General features: G+C 48.1%; 1 long non-coding RNA gene across 2 annotated transcripts in view; it reads right to left on the reverse strand.

Annotated features, from left to right (window-relative positions):
- LOC126249576 (uncharacterized) overlaps positions 1 to 25250 on the reverse strand; it is a 234259-nt gene that overhangs the window by 12553 nt on the left and 196456 nt on the right. For both annotated transcript variants that reach the window (XR_007545616.1, XR_007545617.1), the window contains one exon: positions 8088 to 8197. This is a non-coding gene — a long non-coding RNA (uncharacterized LOC126249576). The remainder of the gene's footprint in view (positions 1 to 8087; positions 8198 to 25250) is intronic.

Consider the following 25250-nt stretch of genomic DNA (forward strand, 5'->3'; position numbering starts at 1 on the left):
TGCCAGATGCGGGACAATGGACACTGGGATGTCCCGTAGTTGGTGGCACGCGTGGAGCGCCGCCGACTGTGTGGCGGAAGTGGTCTTTTTAAGAACGGACCCCGAACGCATTTTACTGAGAGCCTCGAATTCCCCGAAGATGTCCTCTATCTGCTGGACAAAGAACATTGGCTTGGAGGTGGCGAATGTCCCCCATCGGTCCGAGAACAGACTAAATAGCGGGCGAAGTACTTCGCTCCAAGCCGGCGGGCCTGTCCTTCCTCCCAGGGAGAGGCCAAGGGGGAAAGGGTAGGAGAACCAGAGACAGTACCTTTCTTTTTAGAAGACTCTGCCGCAGAGTGACCTGATACATGTTGACGTTTCATCTGCGAAACGTCCGCCCCAATACCACCCACTCCGACCAGGGGCTCTCCCCACAGGCGCCACCCAGCCTCAGCAAGGGCCACCTGGCAGGATGACCGTTGCCGGGAGTCCTGATGCCCCAAAGAGACAGGCATCTACTCCTTGGCCGACGTGGGGAGGGTGCAGCTCAGGTATCGGCAGTACGATCCCTGTGTTGTCAGGGGGCTACAACCTAGAGGGTACATGACGACCCCACCACAACGGGCTGGCTACCGTGCTGGATTTCGGGTGCCATGGAAAGTCCATCATGATCGTAGTTGCAGATGGGGACGCACTATGGGCGTAACTTGTACAACCCGTCAGGCGTTTAGGCCCAATTTGAGGAATAGTGGGTATGGTTACAACGCCGTTACAATGCTGAGTGCCAAGGTCTTAGCGCACGGAGGACCAGTGATACACCACGTAAGGCGTCCTAGCCCAAAAGGCTCGTACTTCTGTAGAATTTTGAAATATGGAGGTCAAACCCCAAGGGGGACCATCACATGGAAGGCCGAAACGGTTGAAACTCCTTTTAGTCGCCTCTTACGACAAGCAGGAATACCTCGGGCCTATTCTTATCCTGGACCCGCAGGGGGGAAACTGAGTGAAGTGCCCCACCATCAAGGGGGCAGGTGTGGTTCCCTGGCTCAGAGCTAACAGTGTGTGGTGCAGCTATGGGAACTAACAGGAGCGACAGTGGCGGCATAAATGGACGTCATGCATACTGGATGCAGTCATTCAAACTTACGCTTAGCTTCAGTGTAGGTCAGCCTATCCAGGGTCTTGTGTTCCATTATTTTACACTCCTTCTGGAGAATCTTACAGTCCGGCGAGCAAGAGGGATGGTGGTCCCCGCAGTTGACACAGATGGGAGGCGGGGCACATGGAGTATCAGGATGGGATGGTCTACCACAATCGTGGCATGAGGGTGGAAGCACAGCAAGACGACATATGGCCTAACTTACAACACTTCGATCACCACATTGGGGGAGGGATATAGGGTTTGACATCACAACGTTAGACCATCACCTTGACCTCAGGTAATGTATCTCCCTCGAAGGCCAAGATGAAGGCACCGGTGGCAACTTTATGATCCGTCTGACCCCGGTGGACGCACCTGATAAAATTGACACCTCATCGCTCTAAGTTGGCGTGCAGCTCGTTATCAGACTATAGGAGATCCCTGTGGAAAATAATGCCCTGGACCATATTTGAACTTTTATGGGGCGTGACAGTAACTGAAACATTCCCAAGCTTATTACAAGCTAGCAAGGCCCGTGACTTGACGGAAATGCGGTTTTTATCAATACCGAATCTGACTACATTTTGGACAAGCCCTCCACCTCCCTGAACTTGTCTTCTAAATGCTCTACAAAGAACTGAGGGTTCATTGATAGAAAGGATTCCCCATCAGCTCTGGTACAGACGAGATACCTCAGCGAATACGTCTCTCTCATTCATTGCCTTTCGTTCCTCCCATGGTGTGGCCAGGGAGGGGAACGATTTGGGGTCATAAAAGTTACCTTTAAAATGAGCCCTCGAACGCTTAGAAACTGCTGGTGGCTGGCCACTAGCAAGAGATGATGTGCCGCACTTCATTGCGTGTCATCCACCCTGATGCCACCTACTCCGACCAAGGGCCCTCCCCATGGCCGCCGACCAGCCACAGCAAGGGCCACCTGGCAGGATGGCCATTGCCGGGAGACCTGATGCCCCAGGGGGATGGGCATCTACTCCTTGCCATACATGGGGAGTAAACGGCGTAGGCATCAACAGAGCGATCCCTGTGTTGTCAGGGGGGCTACACCCAACAGGGTACATGGCGGCCCCACCACAACGGATGGGCTACCGTGCTGGATTTTAGGTGACATAGTCCATGGTCGCCGTTAGTGCCGCAAGTGGTACTGCACGTTGTATGGCGGAAACTGCACGCAGGAACATATCCATGCCCAATAGATGGAAAGCAGGCAGGACTGCAATGCAACAACGAATAAGCTGGCGAAAGATCAAGACAAGATGGACACAATGCACCAAGTAAGGCGCCATTGCCGAATTGGCTCGCTCTTCGGAAAAATTTGGGAGATGGAGGTCAAACCCAACAGGGGACCATCACATAAGGCAAAGAAGTTTGAGACTCCTTTTAGTCGCCTCTTACGACAGGCAGGAATACGATGGGCCTATTCTTACCCCCGAACCCGCAGGGGGGGTTCAACAACGCAAGAATGCCGTAGGATGTTCGAAATTCTGAGAAAGTAGGGGGGGGGGGCAGTGGCAAGATATTGGCTGAGATTGGTAATATACAACATGAATAAGAGCGAAGAGGGAATAGGGAATAATAAGTGCTCAGATTAAGAAGTGTGTAAGAGATGAATGTAGTCTTCAGCCCTACTGATAAGTCTATGTCGGGGGACCAGTGATGGAGATGAATGGATGGTTCAGAGGTGGGATTAAAAACGTCAGGTGAAGTTAAATCAATGACCTGGCTGACTGTAATGCTATCCTGAGTGAAGGTGTGGAAGAATTTCATGAGCCACTGAATGGAATGAACAGCCCAAGGAGCACAGAATATAGATTGAGAATAAATCGAGGAAAGATGAAAGTAGTGAGAAGGGCAAGAAATTTAAAAATCAGGATTCATGGTCGGGAAGTAGATTAAGTTATCGAATTCAAATACCTAGACATAGAAGTAACTGATAATGGACGCTGCATGGAGGACATCAAAAGCAAACTAGCTCAGAAAAAAAAAGAATATTTAAAAAATGCATCCACCACCACCACCACCACCACCACCACCACCTGAATGGAAGAGCCCTACTGCGGATAGTAACGGAAAGTTACATCACTGCAATGTTGTCACTTGTATCGCCGCTGTCTTGAATAAATTTGTCAACAGTGGAGAGTTGGGCCATATGAAGGTTGCCCTACTACCAGTGTCAGTGTTTACAGGCGGTACAAGGAGTGTTAAGACAGGAAGACATTTCTTCTTAGCAAGAGTGACAGGTTACAAATTGCTGACTGAGTAATCAGTATGAATATTGAATTAGGAGGACGAATATGAGGAAGACAGAGTCCAAACTATTCCCACATACAACGAAATTGGGAAGGTTCCCCGTATTAACAATGACTAGCCCTACCTAGCTAGCCTAATTTTCACAGAATTTCCATCCACCATAAATTGCATCACCCTATCTATTTATGGAAAAACTTTCACTTCAACATGGAATCTAGAGAAACTTTGCATTTGCAAGATAATGAAGTTTTGTGGATGACCTACATAATCTCAAGAATAATGCACGAAATGTGTGATTTACTTAACAGTGACATATTTTTATTTTGTATTATGCTGTTTTTAACTACTAGATTGCACATAAGCAGATTTTCACAACTATCTCTAGAACTTAAGGGCATATAGTCCAGTCAACTATCATATGTTTTATATTCTTACGAGAAAAAAAAGCGTCTATACTTTCAGAAAGGTACTCTCGCGAGTGGCTAAGCACTGAGCTCAGTATACAAATATTTCGCCACAGGAACCAATGAGGTTCACTCAGAACCGCAGATCCTTTGATACCATCATCGCTCAGTGCATATATTGATAGCGAATAGTTTTTTAGATTACGGAGCTGTGACTCACTACTTTGGTAGCTAGAAAGTTTCTCACGCAAGTATGAAATGTTGCTGCAGACGTTCTACTTCAACCCTTTAAGAATAATTATATTTTAGTTAATTAGCGTGATATCGTATACGTAACAGTGAACTACGCGTGATAGTAACGGTGTATTAAGAGCAATAGTAAATATTCTTTTTATTACGTCAGATGTATTTTCTTGCGGCGAAAGTATTTTTAGAGGCGTTTCACATTAAAGGCTAGGTAAGTAAATTAAGAAAGACAAAAAGCTGCCTTCTCATATATATGAGAGGCGAAATGCATGAGAAGTTTTGTAATTTGGTGGGAAGAAAGGTTTAAATTTCTGAAGGGAATAATTATGCACCTACTACGGAAGGGACCACACACCATAGGGAAGACCTAACAAAAAAAACAAACTGTAACCACGACTCGCTGTCTGCATTCTGAACCTCTTATTCACGAAATGTGTCATGTATTGAGAACAATACGAAGATAAGGACGGAAAACTGGGAAGCGACGATATGAACATCTGAACTGACAATATTTGATAAAAACCGTTCTTGCTACCAGTATTTATTATTTTAAAATGTGCCTTATTCGTCTATAATGTTACTGTCTTCAAATTTCTTCTTCCTAAGCTGTTTTTTCACAACACACGTACTGTAGGAAACAAGGAAAATTACGCTGACCAGTGATTACCGTGAAGAGCTCTCTTTATTAAGACTGAAATAAACTATTGGTACTTTGACCGCACAGAGCTTTTAGGGTAAGAAATTATTTCTACGCTGTACCAGCCATGGCAGTCCAGGGGCGGTACTTCCACATCCGCGCTTTATCTGTACTGGCTAGAGGTCGGAGCAGACAGCACTGGAATCCTGCAGGCCACGAACTGTCAGTGTCACATTTTCCATGAGGTGGTGCTTTTTAATACGAGCACTCACATGCTCCATCTTTAACTGTTAAAACGATTGGATGAACTCTCATCTACAGCAAACCGTCTGCAGAACAACCCAGACGAGACCAACACCCTTTTCGCTCGGCTTTATGTCCAGTTCGTATCACCAGTGGACGCCGTGTGTTAAGTACTTGAGCATTATCTTAAACACTCTTCCTATCCGCAACTCAGGGTAGTGATAGTTAACACTTCACTATTTGCGAGAGCCCCTTGAAAAATGAGTGATGTAGGACAATAAAACTTTGTGGGAACATTGGTTAGGATATGCGTATGAGAATTAAGGAATAAGCCATTGAGGGTGGCATTTTAATTTCCGCATGAGAAGAAAACATTTGTTAATTGCGTACCATGTTTAGGTTCCAGGTTACAAACGTTGCTCAATGTGACGACCATATACACCACGACAGCCTGGAGCCGCACTGGAGGTACCGTTTCACAGCTGTTCGCAGCAGTTTTCTGGAAGTGGACCTTGGAATTTTCAGCCGTCCAGCATTGTGAGCCATGACACCAGCAACTCCAATAATTTTTGGCTCAATTAGTCGTCGGCTTCATCCAGCAGCATTTCGCAAATCACCAGTTAATTCCAACTTACGAATTATGGTCTTCAGAAACAGTCACAAAAGAGGGCTTTTCCGTATTCCTTTAATGCGTCGATACACTGAAAGAGCAGCAGTTCCTTTGGTGTTTCGATGAAACAGCATTAAGATTAAAGGCCTAGTCACCTTATGCAGACTCATTTTCACTACCTGCAACTGAAGGACACTGGTTTGTGTGTTTCAACGCTACGTCGCCTTATCAGTAGCAGCACGTAACGGTTCGTCGTCACTAAACTAATAATGCAGATCCTGCAGCGCCACTGTCCACACATTATTACTATAAAGCTAGGTACCCATAGTGTAAACAGAACCAACATCTTAATCTACGATCCACGAAACGCTGTGGACCAACACGTCCAAGTGCCCACAGCAGACCTCATATGATTAACACACACAAACACACACACACACAAACACACACACACACACAAACACACACACACACACAAACACACACACACACACAAACACACACACAAACACAAACACACACACAAACACAAACACACACACAAACACAAACACACACACAAACACAAACACACACACAAACACAAACACACACACAAACACACAAACACACAAACACAAACACACACAAACACAAACAAACACAAACACACACACAAACACACACAAACACACACAAACACAAACAAACACAAACACAAACAAACACAAACACAAACAAACACAAACACAAACAAACACAAACACAAACAAACACAAACACAAACACACAAACACACACACACAAACACACACACACAAACACACACACACAAACACACACACACAAACACAAACACACACACACACACACACAAACACACACACACACAAACACACACACACAAACACACACACACACACACACACGTCCCTCACACAGAAACTAACTACGATGTACGTCCCTCAGAGTGCGGTAGGTATTGTTTGTGGTTCCACATTAGTACGTGGCTGTTCCTCGAACTTCCTCCAGCAGTCCAGCTACAGTTGGTGAGCCGTTTCCTACATACACTTTCTGGCTCGGGAAGGCTAAACGACGGGCTTCCTTATACACTGAAGGGAAACTAAACGCAGGGATATTCTCAGCAATGGAAGGAACGTACCCAACAATGTCTTTACTCAAATAGGCCTCACTTTGGAATTTTTCACAACTGTTTACTTCAACTGTCTGCCTTTTTTCTTTTACACAAAATTTTCTAGTTCAACTCAAGAGCATCTCTATAGTACATAGACAGGCTACATTACTGTGACCACCGCCTATATTCAGTGTCATCGTGCAATAACCACTCACAGACAGCAGGTGACAGCACTAGCAGTGGAAGGCATATAAAGCGCGTCTGGGGGAAGGGGAGACTAGTGCAGTCGTTGTAATGTTGAAACAGAGCGATTTATGTGACGTCCGAAAGGGCATAATCATTTGCTTTCGGAACAAAGCTGGAAGCATCTGCTAAACGGTTGCGTTTGTAAATTGTTCGTATGCTACCGTGGTTGAAATGCACGGCGCATGGCATAATGCCACTATCCAAAACTGGCGTAGAGGTAACTGAGGTGCACCGCAGACCATAGACGACAGGAGTGAACGACGCCTGCGGAGATGGGTACGGGCGAATAGACTTGCCACTGTTGAGCACCTGACCACCCAGATGAAAGAAAGGGCTAGCAACAGTCTTCAACAACGACCGTTCAGCGAATGGTGCTGCGTGTGGGCCTCTGCAGCAGGCTCCTAGATCGTGCACCCATGCCGACTGCTTTTAATCGTTCAAATGCGGTACTGACGTCCAAATTCTAGCCTTCGTGGACATCCACTGAGTTGCGGCAGGTGACCTTTTCAGATTAATCACATTCTACGCTCCAGCAGTCAGATTGCAGTTAGCATGTACTGCGTGAAATATCTGAAAGCAAACATCACGGTACAATCGTCTGAAAGACCCACGCCGGACGGCATTTGCTGGGTGATTTCGTCATTCTGGAAGGCACACTGCATCATCGTAAGAATGATCTACTCTAAGGGATCATGTCCTTCATACATGAAGTTTGCTTTTCTTCGGCACGATGTCTTCTACCAGCAGGACAATGTAACGTGTCGCACAGCTCGCAGTGTACCTGCGTTCTTCTAAGAACACTACGACAGTTTACCTTACTCCCCTGGCCATCAAATCGTCCGGATTTAAACTCATCCGAGAAGCTATGGGACCATCTCAATAGGGATGTGGAACCTGAACTGAGAAACCCAGCGCAGCTGGCCAAAGCACTAGGCAACATGGCTCCACCTCTCTGTCGGTACCTATCAGAACTTCGCTGACAGTGTCGCAGTGGTCTGCGTGCCGAAGATGGATATTCATGCTGTTTACGTGTGGTCACAATGTGACCAGACACTGTACGTCTTAAGTACTATGAACAGTGTCTTTCCTATATCAGTTATTTGAAGAGAGGGGGTAATTCTTAACACTTTGTCACTTATAGTTATGATTGGAGATGATTCTATGTTTCTAAGGTTAGGGAAATATCGCTCACTTACCATTGCGCCAGACAGCTATGTCCCTGATGTCTTCCTGCACAGCTGGGAAGTGCCCGTGGCGAACCATTGTAAATTCATAGACGTCATGTCTCTTTTCTGGCAGAGAACACCTGAAACAGAAAAGTCACCTAATAATAGTGACTCCTAGCGTTCATTCCGATTTACGTATCAACTAACAAAATAATGATCAGAAATTATCAGGCAGAGTTACTCCGGTGTATATACAGCACAGAACCTCAATAGACTACGAAACATTTAGCAATTACTCAATTTCATGAGATTTTTGTTACTGTTTCTTTCGTTCTTTTCTCACGAACATTAGGCATGGAAGGAAATTATCAGATATGGATATGAGAAATGACACAAAACGATTCGTCATAGAAGCTCTAGCTAATGTTAGAATTTGTAACGGTATAGTTGAATGCAACATTTGTTTCGCTTGAACATGAAAAAAATGGATTCAGCTTAAAAATTTATCTTCCGCTGACTTCGAGAACGATTTTAACAAAACTAGAGGAAAAATTGGACATCGCGAAGCACCAGCCATAGCCCCAGCCTATCATTTTTCAGCTAACATTGATTGTCTAGTGGAACACTTTTGGTTGATGTTGGTGTAAAATTAGCACAAGTAATGCTTGTGAAACAATACGAGGGAAGCATGCAATGTGTCTTCTTTAAATATATGCACAGCTGATGAGTTCTACATAAAAGATTAAGTAATTAACATATGGATGCAACCGAATGAATTCTCTATGGAGAAAGTTTTTTATTTTCACGACCCACGCTGATATTCAGAGAATGACTTTGAAGTAGTAAAACGCTTATGTAACATATGGAGTGAATACACCGGCTCAGAAGAAGATTTCTCCCAGAGGAAACAATCATGTTCGAGGTAAAATAGTCATCATGGAAACTTAAATCAAGCATTATTATAAACTTGAATACCGTATACCTTGTGATTACGATATAGAGGTTTAAGAGGACTGCAAAAACCAACAAGCATATGAATAATAAAAAGCGTAAAAAAATCATGTTTAAAAATTTACAAGACCGTTACAGCTCTGACACTCCGCTGAATGACTGGATGATGGCATTGGTAAACGGCCGAAACAAATTTTTTGGAGCTGCTTTAAGATACAATAGGTTAGGCAGTATCAAGAATGTTGATGCTGAAATAGAACACCTTATAGCCTTCGCACGAAAGTCATTTAAGAAAGGAGAACGTGGAACAAACACAGACAGTGAATAGATCCATAAAAACGCCCTACTGAACTGAAAGTTCAAAACCAAAATGGAGGAAAGACTAACGTACAAAAGAAAAGTGGGAATCTTTACTGTGAATATGTATACTAATGTATCTAAATATTGATACTGGATGGCTTTGTCTAATCTCTGTTTTAACATAAACTGGCCCTTTGATAATATTTAGCTTTGCACTTAACAATCTAGTCCTGTAAAGCATGTCACTAGATTATGTGACTAGATACACTGATCGCTCCGTAGGACCATAGTGTGGACAAGTTCAGTGACGCGCAAAATTAAAAAAATTATGCTGGAATCGGATATGCTAACATTCTTCCCACAGATTCTGCGTGACGAGGTCCATGAAGATGTAGAGAAAGTGGAATATTTAACGTTTCGTCATGTACGTAATAGTTCAAAATCGTATCACAAGCTTTCAAAAACAGACTGCGCCAGCTAATTATGCTAGTCGAAACGAAATTTTTCAAAACTAGTAAATATATAGATGTGTGAGTGTCGCTAAGTAATAAATGAAACCGTGGCGAATTTATGTGCGCACAGAGAAAGTGAGAGAGAGCGGCGGGGTCAACCGAGTGCTTAGGGCCATGCGAAAGGTACAGGCGAAGCTTCGGCCTAGGTTTACACCATTGAGGTGTACGTGAAAGGGCCTCGAGTAGAGGTGGTAAAGGGAAGGACTCCAGTTCGGAGGGAAGGGATAGCACGTGAATTGCAATCATGAGCCCTGAGCCCGATGCGGAAGATGAACTGCCGCGAGTGGGAAAAGGAGACGGTAACTCTGATGCTCAGGAGAACTACGAATGTGTGCAACGTAACTGGCGGGCAGTTGTGCACGCCTAACCTGCAATGGAGGGACTCCGGCCTCCACCAGTACGCTCGTCACCAGACTCTTCCTAAGAGCTCTCGTCGCTAGTCTAACGCCAGTGGTGCACAGGGTCGAGTAAACGCAACTCTAAGGGCGCCACTAAACCATAAACCCGACTCCCATGGTCAAGGCGGAATCTAACAAGGGCTCTAAAGCGGCAGCAGCGTAGAGCTATCTATACCCCAGTTGGTGTTGCTCAGGCAGCGGAGGGCATTGAGGTGGTGCCAGCACTTCCACTTAAGCTGACGAAGGTGAGGAAGCCAAGTCAATCAGGTGTCGATACCAGTCCTAAGAAACAATATGTCTCCACTACAGCGAGTAGATTGTCATTAAGGTAAAGTTCTGGTTCCGGATGAACGGTACGACGGCGACAGAAGTGCATGAAAGACGATTTCGCAGCTGAAAACTGTAAGCTGTGGGCTACAGCCAATGATTGCGCCTTGTGTATGGCTCCCTGTAGGCGCCGCTCAGCAACATCAGTACTGGAGCAGCAGTACGAAATACAGAAGTCTTCCCCATACAGAAAAGGCGAGACGGATGGCCCTACACTGCTACTAGACTTAACGGCCACTAAAAATACAGATACACTCAATACAGAGCCCTGCAGGACCCCATTCTCCTGGATGGGGGGGGGGGGGGGAGGGAGGGACTGGGAGGCACGAACTTTGACACGGAAAGCACGGAGCGATAGGAAGCTTTGGATAAAAATCAGAAGCGGGCTCCAGAGATCCCACTCATACAATGTGGCAATGGTATGATATCGTCTGCTCGTGTCACATGCTTTTCGTACATCAAAAAAGACGGCAACGAGGTGTTTGCATCTGGAAAAGGCTGTTCAGATGGCAGACTCGAGGGACAGAAGAATATCAGTGTAAGAGCGACCAAGGTGAAAACCGCCCTGGCACAGAGCAGTAGGCCACGTTACTCCAGGACCCAACGCAACCGCCAACACACAAAACGTTCCAGCAACTTACATAAAACATTGGTGAGGCTGATGGGCCGATAGCTGTCCAAATCATACGAGTTTTTACCGGGTTCGAGCACTGGTATGATGGTGCTTTCCCGCTATTGAGATAGAAAGGCGCCATCACACCAGATCCAGTTGATGAGATGTCGCTTGTAGTCAGACGGGAGATATTTAGTCAATTGTAGATCCAATCTGGCTCAGGAGCTGAGTCAGGGCAATGTGCAAGGGCGCTGAGGAGCTCCCACTCTAAATGGGGCGTTATAGGGTTCACTGTGGCGTGTAGTGAACAAGAGTACTTTGTTTTCCATCCGCTGTTCGAAGGTGTCAAGTGCTGGGGGATAATTCTCCGACACAGAGGCTCGAGCATAGTGCTCAGCAATCGTTTTTGCGTCAGTATATAACAAAATTTATGTTAACGCCAGGGACACCTGTTGGGCTCTGGTACCCAAAAACACGTCTACTCTTCGTCCACACTTTGGAGGTGACGTATGGCACCCAATGGTGGACACTTACCTCTCCCAACACCCCTGTTTCCGTCTTTTTCATAAGCTGGCTAACGCAGGCGCGGAGCCGTTTAGAAGCTTTTAGTTGCTCCATAGAAGGGTCCTGTGTATGTCGCTGTAGAGCCCGCCTACTCTCTTTAATGGCCTCAGCAAGTTCCGGCGACTACCATGGTACTATCTTTCGCCGGGGGTACCCTAAAGGAACAAGGAATAGCGTTTTCCGCCGCAGAAAGGATCGTTTTAGTGACCCGCCCAACCACCACATCGATGGTACCATATGGGGGAGATTCAACTGTGACAGCAGATGGTTGGTTGGTTGTTTGAGGTTTAAGGGACCAAACAGCGAGGTCATCAGTCCCTTGTTTCAAATATACTCCATTCTGCTAACGGGACATCGCGGAAAAGGCAGAACAATAAAACGGAAAAAGGGAAAAACGTAAAAGGGCAGTCACGTTGTCATTGGTAAAAACAAATGAGGGAAGTCGGCAAGAGAACGAACCCAACACTATGCTGAAGCAGCATTGGCAAGACCACCTGTGACTTAAAAGGTACAACTGCTATAATGCAGAAAATACGTATGGGAATAGAAAGACTAACCAAGCCTTAAAAAAAAAAAAGGGTAAAAAAGAGTAAAAGGGGAAGAAAAGAGGATTCCGGTCAGGGAGGTGAATCGGGAATCTCTGAACACTGCCTACAGTGGGAGACACCCAAACACTCACCGCCCTGCCCCAACACCAAAGAGATTAAAAACCTTAAAACTGAGAATAAAAACCACTCTCCCGGAGGAAACCGAGAACCAGAGAGACCATCCGGGAATCGTCAGCCAACATCAAAGGTAAAGTGTGGGGGAGTCTGTACTTAGCACGCAGAGCCAAAAGAAGGGGGCATTCAACCAAAATGTGGGCCACTGACTGGAAGGCTCCACAACCACATAGCGGGGGTGGCTCATCACGCAAAAGAAAACCATGGGTCAGCCTGGTATGGCCAATGCGGAGACGACACAATGTGGTCGAGTCCTTTCGGGAGAGGCGAAAGGAAGAACGCCATGGGCCTGGTGTCACCGTAATTGCACGAAGTTTATTAGACAGTGGAGTAGCCTCCCAAGAATTGGCCCATGACTGTGCGAAGTGGGATTTGATGTGAAGCCGTAAATCCGCTGCAGGAGGGGTTACAGAAAACGGGGGGTAAGTAACTGCTCCCCCAGCCAAACGATCAGCGAGCTCATTTCCCGGGATACCCACATGGCCAGGGACCCATAGGAAGTCAATGGAACAAGCAGCACGGTGAATATCAGCGAGATGGTCATGGATGGCAGAGACCAAGGGATGGCGCGAAAAACATCGGTCAATAGCAATAAGGCCACTCATCGAGTCCGTACATAACAAAACGCGGTTGTGTTGGGATTGTTTAATAAAGATAAGGGCCCGGGAAATTGCCATCAATTCCGCAGTAAACACCCCACATGTAGGTGGCAGCAGATGATTTTCCGTTCCAACAGAGGACGTGAAGGCATACCCAACATGATCAGCAGATTTAGAGCCATCAGTGTAAAAAACAACAGCATCCCGAAACTCCCATAAAATTTGGCGGAAAAAGGAACGGAACACCACCGGGGGGATGGAATCTTTCGGACCGCGGCGGAGATCCATCCGAATTCGAGGCCGAGGAACTAACCAAGGAGGGGTGGAGGGGAGGGAGCGAGGAAGACAGGACAAAGAAGGAAGCTGAAAATCACGGTAAAGAGACGCAAGGCGCAGCCCAACCGATAAACCCGCCCGAGGGCGGGAGTCGGGTGGGCGACGTCCATGGTCTGGGAACAGGATAGAATAGGAGGGGTGAGTGGGAGAAGAACGGATAGTGAGGGCATAAGACACCAGAAGCTGGGACCGCCGAACAGAAAGGGGTGGGATCCCAGCTTCAACCAGGAGACTATCAACAGGGCTAGTAGGGAAGGCACCGGTGGCCAAACGGATACCACGATGGTGGACTGGATCCAGCACGTGCAGTGTGGAAGGAGCAGCTGAACCATAAACTTGACAACCATAGTCCAAACGAGACAGAACTAGAGCACGATAAAGACGGAGGAGGAGGGAACGGTCCGCACCCCAAGAGGAGTGGGCAAGGAAGCGAAGGACATTGAGTTTACGGAAACATCCTACCTTCAGGAGTCTGATATGGGGCAACCAAGTGAGCTTGTTGTCGAAAAGAAGACCCAGGAAACGAAACTGTGAAACCACAGGCAATCGTTGTGCAGCGAGATAGAGCTCTGGATCAGGGTGGACCGTAGTACGGCGACAGAAGTGGACCACCCGCGATTTTAAAGGAGAGAATTGAAACCCGTGTGAGAGGGTCCATGCAGAGGCACGCCGTATAGCCACCTGGAGCTGCCGTTCTGCAGATGCCATCGAGGAGGAACTAACCCAAATGCAGAAATCATCCACATACAGGGCAGGGGCGACCAAGGGACCGACAGAGGCCACAAGTCCATTGATAGCAATGAGGAAAAGAAGGACACTCAAGACAGAACCCTGTGGGATGCCCGTCTCCTGGGTCCGTGGAGAACTAAAAGCAGTACCAACTCGAACTCTGAATGACCGATGGATCAGGAACTGGCGGATAAAAGTCGGGAGTGGGCCCCGAAGACCCCACTGATGAAGGGTTAGTAAGATGTGATAGCGCCAGGCCGTGTCATAGGCCTTGCGAAGGTCAAAAAACACTGCAACCAAATGGCGGCGCTGGGAAAAAGCCTGCCGAACTGCGGATTCCAAGCGAAGTAAATGATCGATTGGAGATCGTCCCTCTCGAAAGCCACACTGGTAAGGGGACAATAGATCCCGAGATTCGAGGACCCAAGTGAGCCGACGGGCTACCATCCATTCAAGTAACTTACAAACAACATTGGTCAAACTAATTGGCCGATAGCTGTCAACAGATAGGGGGTTCTTACCAGGCTTAAGGACAGGAACCACAATGCTATCCCTCCACTGAGAAGGGAAGTCACCCTGGAGCCAGATACGGTTAAACACCCGAAGAAGATGTTGCCGTTGTGGAGCACTGAGATGTTGAAGCAGTTGGTTATGAATGGAATCTGGGCCAGGGGCCGTATCATGAGAAGAAGATAGAGCAGAAAGAAATTCCCATTCAGTAAAAGGTTCGTTATAAGATTCTGACTCACAAGTGGTGAAACATAAGGTGAGAGCTTCAGCCTGCTGTTTTTGATGAAGGAAAGCAGCGGGATAGGAGGCTGACGCCGATGCCACTGCAAAATGGGTCGCAAGATGTTCGGCGATAACTAATGGGTCCGTACAAATGCCATCTGGGAGGTGAAGGCCTGGTAAGGTGGACTGCCGATGGCAACCTTGGAGAGAACGAAGTGTAGCCCATACCCGTGACAGAGGGACAGTGGAACCAAGGGAAGAAACGAATCGTTCCCAACATATCCGCTTGCTCCGTTTGATTAAATAACGGGCTTTAGCGCGAAGGCGTTTAAAAGTAGTAAGGCTGGCTACGGATGGGTGCCTCTTGAAGTGTTGCAAAGCTCGACGGCGATCACGGATGGCAATGGCAATGGCCGGACTCCACCACGGGACTTGCCGGTGACGAAATAGTCCAGATGAGCGCGGGACAGCAACGTTAGCAGCGCGAACAATCGCGTCAGACACGTCACGTAGGACGTCATCAATACAACCCGACAAAGAGGGAGAAAACTCGACCTGTGCAGTGTATAGAGGCCAATCGGCGCGGTGGAAAGACCAACGAGGTAACCTGTCCATCGGGGAGCGCGAAGGGAGCGTGATAATCAACGGGAAATGGTCACTATCACAAAGGTCGTCGTGTGGCGACCAGTGTAATGAAGGGAGGAGAGAGGGAGAAGAAAGAGAAAGATCAATGGCAGAAAAGGTACCATGACCGGCACTGAAATGAGTAGCGGAGCCATCATTAAGAAGGCACAGGTCGTGGTCTGCAATGAATTGGTCTATAAGAAGACCTCGTCTAGATGGAAAGGCACTGCCCCACAAAGGATGATGAGCATTAAAATCCCCAAGGAGGAGGAAGGGAGGAGGAAGTTGCTGAAGAAGGGTGGTTAAGGCAGCAGGTGTAAGAGCCCTGTCAGGAGGGAGATAAAGATTGCAAACGGTGACTGCAGAGTCTAAGTGGACCCTAACAGCAACCGCTTCCAATGTAGTTTGGAGAGGAATCCACGTGCAAGCAATGTCGGTACGGACCAACGTACAAACGCCACCAGAAGCCCGCAAGGGTCCGACCCGATTTCGACAGAAAACACGGAACCCACGGAGGGTCGGTGAGTGAGCATCAGTAAAATGAGATTCCTGGAGAACCACACAAGCTGCAGAGTAGGACGAAAGAAGGGATTTCAATTCCGGAAGGTGTCGATAGTAGCCATTACAATTCCATTGGAGAACCACAGAACGATGGTTTAAATGAGGGCTGAACACGCTAAATCCAGTCATACTGCCGGGTCCCCACCCGTCACAGACAAGGAGGGGGCGACATCCATAAACGACAGGTCAGAATCCAGTTGTGAAGTCGGGGAAGGGACCTCCGGTGACACCAGAGGCTCTTTGTCCCGGGACTTATGTTTCTTCTTCTTTTCAGGCTGAGATCGAGGAGGGCTGTGTGGCATAAAGGAGCCAGCTGCAGCAAGATCAGGAACAGAAAGAGACCGGGCGACCTGGGGGCCGACAGACCGCGGCTCTCGCGGTCGCCGCGCGGCAGCAGACCTTTGACCTGGAAGGTGCCGGGAAGGGGCATCCCGGGAGAGGCGCCCTTGACCGGCAGACGCCGAAGGAGTGGGACACTTCTCCGGCTGGGGAGGGGGAGCAGCGCCCAGAGGAGAAGGTGTGGGAGCCGCAGGGGAGGGGGGGGAGGAGTGGGGTCCGGGATGGGGGTAAGGAAGGGGGGGGAAGGGGGGAAGATGTAACCAAGGCGTAACTTGATGTCATGGACACAGGGTGCAGTCGTGCATATTTCTTGTGGGCCTCTGTGTAGCTTAAACGATCGAGGGACTTATACTCCTGTATCTTTTTTTCTTTCTTATAGACTGGGCAATCTGGTGAACGTGAAGAATGACTACCATGACAATTTACACATACAGGAGGGTGAACACAGGGACTCCCCTCATGGAGTGGACGTCCACAGTCACCACAGAGAGGGTCCCGGAAACAGCGAGAAGACATGTGGCCAAAACGCAAGCACTTTAAACACCACATAGGAGGCGGGATGTACGGCTTCACATCACAGTGATAGACCATAATCTTAACTTTCTCAGGAAGGGTATCCCCTTCAAAGGCCAGGATAAAGGCACCAGTATCAATACGATTATCCTTAGGACCCTTCTGAACACGCCGAACGAAGTGAACACCCCGCCGTCCGAGATTGTCCCGAAGTTCCTCATCAGTTTGAAGGATGAGGTCCCTGTGAAAAATCACACCTTGTACCACATTTAGAGACTGGTGAGGGGTAATGGACACAGGAATTGTGCCAAGATGGGTACAGGCACGAAGGGCCAAAGATTGGGCAGCTGAAGCAGTTTTTATCAGCAACGAACCCGACCGCATCTTGCTCAGGGAGTCCACTTCGCCGAACTTGTCTTCAATGTGTTCCACAAAGAATAAAGGTTTGACACTGGTGAAAGTATCTCCATCAGTCCTGGTGCAAACTAGATAACGGGGGAAAGGTTTTGCCCCTAGACGACGGGCCTGACCCTCTTCCCAGGGGGTAGCCATGGAAGGGAAGGCCGAAGGGGCAAGAGAAGCAGCACTTGAGGAATCAGTACCACGCAGAGAGACGGCCGCAGAAGAACGGCCAGAGTTTTGGACCCGTATGCGTTTCATCTGCATAGCGTCCGCTCTGATACCACCCACTCCGATCAGGGGCTCTCCTCACGGGCGCCACCCAGCCACAGCAAGGGCCGTCTGGCACGGCGGCCATTGCCGGGAGTTCCGATGCTCCAGGATGACGAGCAACCACTCCAAGGCATGCATGAGGAGGTCACAGCTCAGGTATCAGAAGTGTGATCCCTGTGTGTTCAGGGGGCTCAACCAAAAGGGTACATAGCGACCCCACCACACGGGCTGGCTACCGTGCTGGCTATGCACACTAGCATCAAACAACGACGTGAAAGAAAAGGTGGAATGTACTAGGAGGGCGCACGTCGGAGACACTAGGTAAGGTGCTCTTCCCCAAATGGCTCACACTACGGAGGAGAAATTTTGGAATGGAGGTCAAACCCCAGAGGGGGACCAAGGAATGCCAAAAGGAGGAGACGAGTACGCAACAAAGCCGGAGTGTAAAACCAACAGAACCAGGAGGATAGCGGGGCCAACATAAGCAAGGACACCAATAGTGGGAGAGGAGAGGGCGAGGGGAAAGGAGCATGGAGGGGAAAGGAGGGGAAGGAAAAGGAAATGCAGCCCAGGAGAGAAAGAAGGCTGCAATGGCTCGGGGCCCCGTGCTCGCCACGCACGTATCCACAAAAGAGTTGTGGACCCCCTGGGGGGGAAAGGGTAGGAGAACCAGAACCAGAGACAGTACCTTTCTTTTTAAAAGACTCGGCCGCAGAGCGACCTGATACATGTTGACGTTTCATCTGCGAAACGTCCGCCCCAATACCACCCACTCCGACCAGGGGCTCTCCCCACAGGCGCCACCCAGCCTCAGCAAGGGCCACCTGGCAGGATGACCGTTGCCGGGAGTCCTGATGCCGCAAAGAGACAGGCATCTACTCCTTGGCCGACGTGGGGAGGGTGCAGCTCAGGTATCGGCAGTACGATCCCTGTGTTGTCAGGGGGCTACAACCTAGAGGGTACATGACGACCCCACCACAACGGGTTGGCTACCGTGCTGGATTTCGGGTGCCATGGAAAGTCCATCATGATCTTAGGTGCAGATGGGGACGCACTATGGGCGTAACTTGTATAACCCATCAGGTGTTTAGGCCCAATTTGAGGAATAGCGGGTGTGGTTACAACGCCGTTACAATGCTGAGTGCCAAGGTATTAGTGCACTGAGGACCAGTGATACACCACGTAAGGCGTCCTTCCTCAAAAGGCTCGTACTTCTGTAGAATTTTGAAAAACGGAGGTCAAACCCCAAGGGGGCCTTACTACTAGGAGGCCGAAACAGTTTAAACTCCTTTTAGGCGCCTCTTTCGACAGGCAGGACTACCTCGGGCCTATTCTTTCCCCGGACCCGCAGGGGAACTATCCTCCGTGTGCAGAACGTACGAGACTGGGGACTTGCCTTCAGACTTTCGGAAAAATATCATCCGAACAATTTAGAAGATAGCACGGGAAAATTAGTGTGAACTATCGCAGTATCAGCAGTTCACGCAACCCAGTTCCTGACCAAAGTAACAGGCTAGTGGGAAAGGAAGCTGTGGTTCTGTTAGATGACAGTTCGGCATTGCGAAACAAAGGCGCCAAAGACACTTATGACATGGTTGAAAATGAATCCAAGATTAAATACGACATGTTCATAGGATCTGTTGACCTAGAAAATGCGTTCGATAATGCAAAACTGTGCAAGAGGTTCGAAATCATGGAAATAATAGGGTTAAGCTACAGGGAAAGACGGGCAATACACAATATGTACAAGAATCAAGAGACAACAAGATAGGAAGACCAAGGGCGAAGTACTCAGATAAAAAGCGGAAGACAGGGATGTAATCTTTCGGCTCTACAGTTAACTCTATATCCAAGAAGCAATGGTGGAAATAATGGCTCAATGGTGGGACACATTCAAGGTGAAAGAATATCAATGACTAGATTCGCTGATAACATTGGTATCCTCAGTGAAACTGAAGAATTATTTGGTCTGTTTAATGGAATGGACAGTAATGACTAGAACATGGACAGAGCTGAGTGAAGACTAAAGCAATGATACGTAGCAGACGTGAGAAAAGCGAGAAACTTACATCAGAATTACGGTACACGAAGTAGAGGAAATTAAGGAAGTCTGCTACCTATACATAGAAATAACCCTTGATGGACGGTGCAAGGAGGGCAGAAAAGCGGACTAGCACTGGAAAGTCTATTCCTGGCCAGGTGGACTCTACTAGTATGAATAAAGCCTTAAATGTAGCCCACCTGGTTGGCCGTGCGGCCTAACGCACTGCTTTTCGGGCGGGAAAGCGTATCGGTCCCCGGCACGAATCCGCCCGCCTGGTTAGTTTCGAGATCCGGTGTGCCGGCCACTCTGTGCATGTAAGGCGGGTTTCCATATGCCGTGCCGAATGCAGGCTGGTTCCCCTTATTCCGCCTCAGTTACACAATGTCGGCGATTGTTGCGCAAACACTGTCTCCACGCACGCGTGCACTATAATTACTCTACCACGCAAACATTTGGGGTTACACTCGTCTGGTGTGAGGCGTTCCCAGAGGGGAGGGAGGAGTCCCTGGGGGCCGAACCGCACTATAACCCTGCGTTCAGTGTGGGGGCGGCGATAGGGTGAGTGGACTGCTGAAGCCTGTCGTGGGGTTGTGAACAACTGAGGGCTACGGTGGGGACAAAGCCCCTCCGTCGTTTCTAGGCCCCCAGTTCTATACAATACAATATGCCTTAATTTGTGGAAGAAACTTTCGAGAACGTATGTTAACAGCATATCATTGTATGGCAGTGGAACATTGACTGTGGGGAAACTGGAACAAGGGGTAATCTAAGCTTTTGAGATGTGGAGCTACAAAAGAACGTTGAAAATTAAGTGTACCGTAAAGCAATCAATTAGGAAGTTCTCAGAGTTTGCAAGGAAAGGAATATATGGAAAACACTGCCAAGGAGGGACAGGATGACAGTACGCCTGTTAAGACATCAGGGATTGCGCTCCGTGGTACTGGAGGGAGCTGTAGAGGGTAAAAACTGTAAAGGAAAGCAGACTGGAATACATCCAGCAAATAATCGACAACTTAGATTGCAAGTACTACCCTGAGACGAAAAGGTGGGCACAAGCGAGGAATTCGGGGCGCGCAGAATCAAACCAGACAGACCAACGGAAAGCTATATCTGTATAAATTAGAGTCTCCAATACACTTCGAATAGTAAAGGCGTGATGAGTTGGCCATGATTCACCCCCCCCCCCCCCCTTTTTCAAATACTGGTCGTTGAAACTCGGCACCATTCGGGACATTTCATGTCGACTGTTCTGTTCTAAATAGCTGAGAATGGTAGCGAAGTTTTGACACTAATTGCTTGACGAATTATTGTGTTGTATGTGTGAGCCAGAGTGATTACTAACAGTAACTTTTATCGCATTATGAAATGTGAGTCACGATTACGAATGTTCGCTAAACTTTTTCAGTGCCTTTTTGTTACATGCCTTAATTTGACTTCATATTTCTTACTACAAGTATGTACCGCCTTTGACGATTACCGTCTCTCTAAAGCGCATTCAGGAATCCAGATTACTACAGCTTGAAATTTACGCCGTAGCAGCTAATTTGTATGAGGCACGCAGCACGCCTTTTGTTTATGAACTGCAGGCAAACTAACACTCCCTTCACAGATCCTCCAATCCCAAAGTGGCCGTGCTTCTTACCCTCTTCTGTACAGTTGACTCAAAATACAGGAAAGTTCCAGATCGTCCACTAGAGTACTTTAAGTAATCCGTTGAAGTTAGGTTACACTATGAATCACTGAAGTTTAAAAAGTTGTCATTTAAAATAAATACCTAGGAACTACAGTTACGAACAACTTGAACATAAATAGCAGAACTCTTAGAAAATATAACAGATCTACTTAAGAGGTTGCCTACTTTCCACTTTTACGTTCTCTGCTACAGTACTGCTGGGTGGTAAAGGATCCTTTCCAGATAGGATTGAGGGACGTCGGAAAAGTTTAAAGAAGGGCAACTCGTTTCGTATTATCGCTAAACAGCGAAGAGTGTCACGGATTTGACAAAGTAGCTGTGATGGCAACCTGAGACGCACCAAGGAGTGGACGGGGATGGGTGGTATTTAACTTTGGAGCTCGTTTCCTTGGTCACCATGGTCCCTGAGTGCTAAGCCTTTATCAATACAGCAAAAAAGACATTTCGTTTCCAATAAAAATAAAACAATTCCAGTTGAAGCTTGTGTGTTTGGAAATACAAACGATTTCAATTACATCTGTACGAGTCTTGACTAAGGCAAATTAAGAACTTATTCTTTTCGTAAAATGTATTCAAGTCCGCTAATTCTAGGCAGCAGTCGCAGTTATATCTTCACGTAGACCTTCTAAATTACTTCCGTTAAACTTTTCTGTATTCCAGACGGCCATGGCTAACCAACAGTAAAATGAAAGAGGTAAATTGAGCATAACTATTAATAGGCAAGATGGCCGCGCAGACTCAAACGCAGTTTAACAAATTAGCTACAAAACCAAATTTCGTTCGTCTAATGAGAGTAACGGCCGGAAAAAAAAATTATTCAGAAAAATGCCCGTGATCCATAATGTTAAACAGGCGAATAATTTCAGCACAATAGAAGGCGTACTTTTACCGAAAGAACGGCAGTTTTGTTTTGGTTTGGTTTTAGGGCGCAAAACTATGGTCATTAGCGCCCAGCCCGTAACTTAGGAAACAGTAAAAAAACCGAAATTGAAAACAAGCAGCAACGGGAACAAAGTCATAAAATTGGAGAAAAAGCAGAAGGAAGGCTTAAAAATCCACTACAGAAAGGGGTTTGTTGTTCCCAAAAAAAGCTTCAAATGACTGACGTCATTTCACTGTCACTAATAAACTGGAGAACGCGGTCGGCTGAGCGCGTGTCCGGCTAAAATCGACGATAGATCAGGCGATAGCTGTAGACCGGCGCGTAACGGATTAAAATAGGGGCATTCAATTAAAAGGTGTCTTACCGTCCACAGCTGAGAGCAGTGGGGACAGATTGGGGGAGGATCGCCGCTTAAAAGATGTCGATGGCTAAAAAGACAGTGCCCTATCCGGAGTCTAGTTAAAATTACCTCCTCCCGACGACACGTTCGGGAGGAAGAGGTCCAAGCGCAAGGAAGGGCTTTCACTTCCCGCAATTTATTATGGGGAAGTGTGGACCAATGCGCATGCCATAAATGAGCAACTTTGCGACATAAACCGCTCCGTAGATCGGTGAAGGGAAGCGACTGAATAGCTGGCCGAGGAAGAGAGACTGCAGCCTTGGCCGCTATATCGGCCGCCTCATTCCCACAGATACCAGTGTGTCCCAGGAGCCAGAGGAACGCCACCGAGACGCCCCCCAGGTGGAGCAAGCGCAGACAGTCCTGAATCCGGTGGACCAGAGGGTGCACAGGGTAAAGAGCTTGGAGACTGAGGAGAGAGCTGAGAGAATCTGAGCAGATAACGTACTGTATTCGCTAATGGCGGCGGATGTAGTGGACAGCCTGGAGAACAGCGTAAATCTCCGCAGTATACACCGAACACTGGTCGGGAAGCCGAAATTGATTTGGGGTGTCGCCAACAATATAGGCACTCCCTACACCTAACGATGTTTTCGAGCCGTCGGTGTAAATAAATGTGGCATCCGTCATTTGTGCACATAGAGCAGCAAATGCCCGACGATAAACAAGTGTAGGGGTACCATCCTTGGGAAATCGACAAAGGTCACGGAGCAGGCAGATCCGGGGACGGAGCCAAGGCGGTGCTGTACCCCAAGTTGTCAAGAAGGTTTTAGGAAAGCGGAAGGAAAGAGAATGGAGTAGTTGACGGAAGCGGACTCCCGGGGGTAATAGGGGGGAGGAGCGGCCTGCATACCCTACATCAAAGGAGGCGTCGAAAAAAAAGGTCACGGGCTGGATTAGCAGGCATGGAAGACAGATGGCTAGCATAACGACTCAGAAGGACTGCTCGCCGATTGGACAACGGAGGTTCAGCAGTCTCAGCATAAAGGCTTTCCACAGGGCTAGTGTAAAAAGCTCCAGACACTAAACGTAATCCACGGTGGTGGATAGAGTCGAGACGCCGAAGAATAGACGGCCGAGCAGAGGAGTAGACTATGCTTCCATAATCCAATTTCGAGCGCACTAAGGCGCGATAGAGGCGGAGAAGGACCACTCGGTCCGCTCCCCAGGAGGTACCATTCAGGACACGGAAGGTGTTAAGCGATCGCAGACAGCGAGCCGAAAGATAGGAAACGTGGGAGGACCAGCACAGTTTTCTGTCAAACATAAGACCCAAGAATTTAGCGACGTCTGAAAACGGAAGGTTGACAGGACCTAGATGTAAGGAGGGCGGAAGAAACTCCTTACGTCGCCAAAAATTAACACAAACGGTCTTACTGGGAGAGAAACGGAAGCCGGTTTCGATGCTCCAAGAGTGGAGGCGATCGAGACATCCTTGAAGACGTCGTTCAAGAAGGCTGGTCCGTTGAGAGCTGTAGTAGATCGCAAAATCGTCCACAAAGAGGGAGCCCGAGACATCAGGAAGGAGACAATCCATAATTGGATTTATAGCGATGGCAAACAGTACAACACTCAGCACGGAGCCCTGGGGTACCCCGTTTTCTTGGGAGAAAGTGCGGGAGAGAGTAGTGTTCACCCGCACCCTAAATGTGCGCTCTGCCATAAATTCGCGAAGAAAAAGGGGCAGCCGGCCTCGAAAGCCCCAAGAGAACAGTGTGCGGAGGATGCCTGTCCTCCAACAGGTATCGTATGCTCACTCCAGATCAAACAATATTGCTACCGTTTGACGTTTCCGGAGAAAATTGTTCATGATATAAGTGGAGAGAGCAACAAGATGGTCAACTGCTGAACGATGCTTTCGGAATCCGCATTGGGCAGGTGTTAAAAGACTGCGGGATTCCAGCCACCAAGCTAACCGGTAATTCACCATATGCTCCAAAACCTTACTTACACTACTCGTGAGCGAAATGGGGCGATAGCTGGAGGGGAGACGTTTGTCCTTTCCAGGTTTCGGAACAGGAACGACGATAGCTTCCCGCCATCGTCTGGGAAAAGTACTGTCGGTCCAAATTCGATTATAAAGGCGAAGGAGGTAACACAGACTATGGGTTGATAAATGCAGCAACATTTGGACATGGATACCATCCGGTCCTGGGGCGGAGGAGCGAGAAGAAGAGAGGGCATGTTTGAGTTCCCGCATGGAGAAAACAGTATTGTAGCTTTCGTGATTTTGAGAGGAGAAAGCAAGATGTCGCATTTCCGCTGCACGTTTCTTCGGGAGAATAGCTGGCGGGTAATTTGAAGAGCTCGAAATCTCAGCAAAGTGCTGACCCAATGAGTTAGAAATTGCGACGGGGTCCACTAAGGTATCATGCGAAACAGTGAGCCCAGAGACCGGGGAGAAACTAGGTGCGCCTGAGAACCGTCTAAGCCGACTCCAAACTTCCGAGGAGCGAGTGAAGGTGTTAAATGAGCTAATAAAGAATTTCCAGCTTGCCTTCTTGCTATCGCGGATGACGCGACGGCATCGCGCACGGAGCTGCTTATAGCGGATACAGTTGGCCAAAGTAGGCTGGTGACGGAAAATGCCAAGAGCACGTCGCTGCTCACGTATTGCGTCACGGCATGCCTCGTTCCACCAAGGAACTGGGGGGGGGGGGGGGGGGGGGGGCGCCGGGGCA

The sequence above is a fragment of the Schistocerca nitens genome, chromosome 3 (assembly GCF_023898315.1).
Source record: "Schistocerca nitens isolate TAMUIC-IGC-003100 chromosome 3, iqSchNite1.1, whole genome shotgun sequence".
In the NCBI taxonomy this organism is placed as follows: Eukaryota; Metazoa; Arthropoda; class Insecta; order Orthoptera; family Acrididae; genus Schistocerca; species Schistocerca nitens.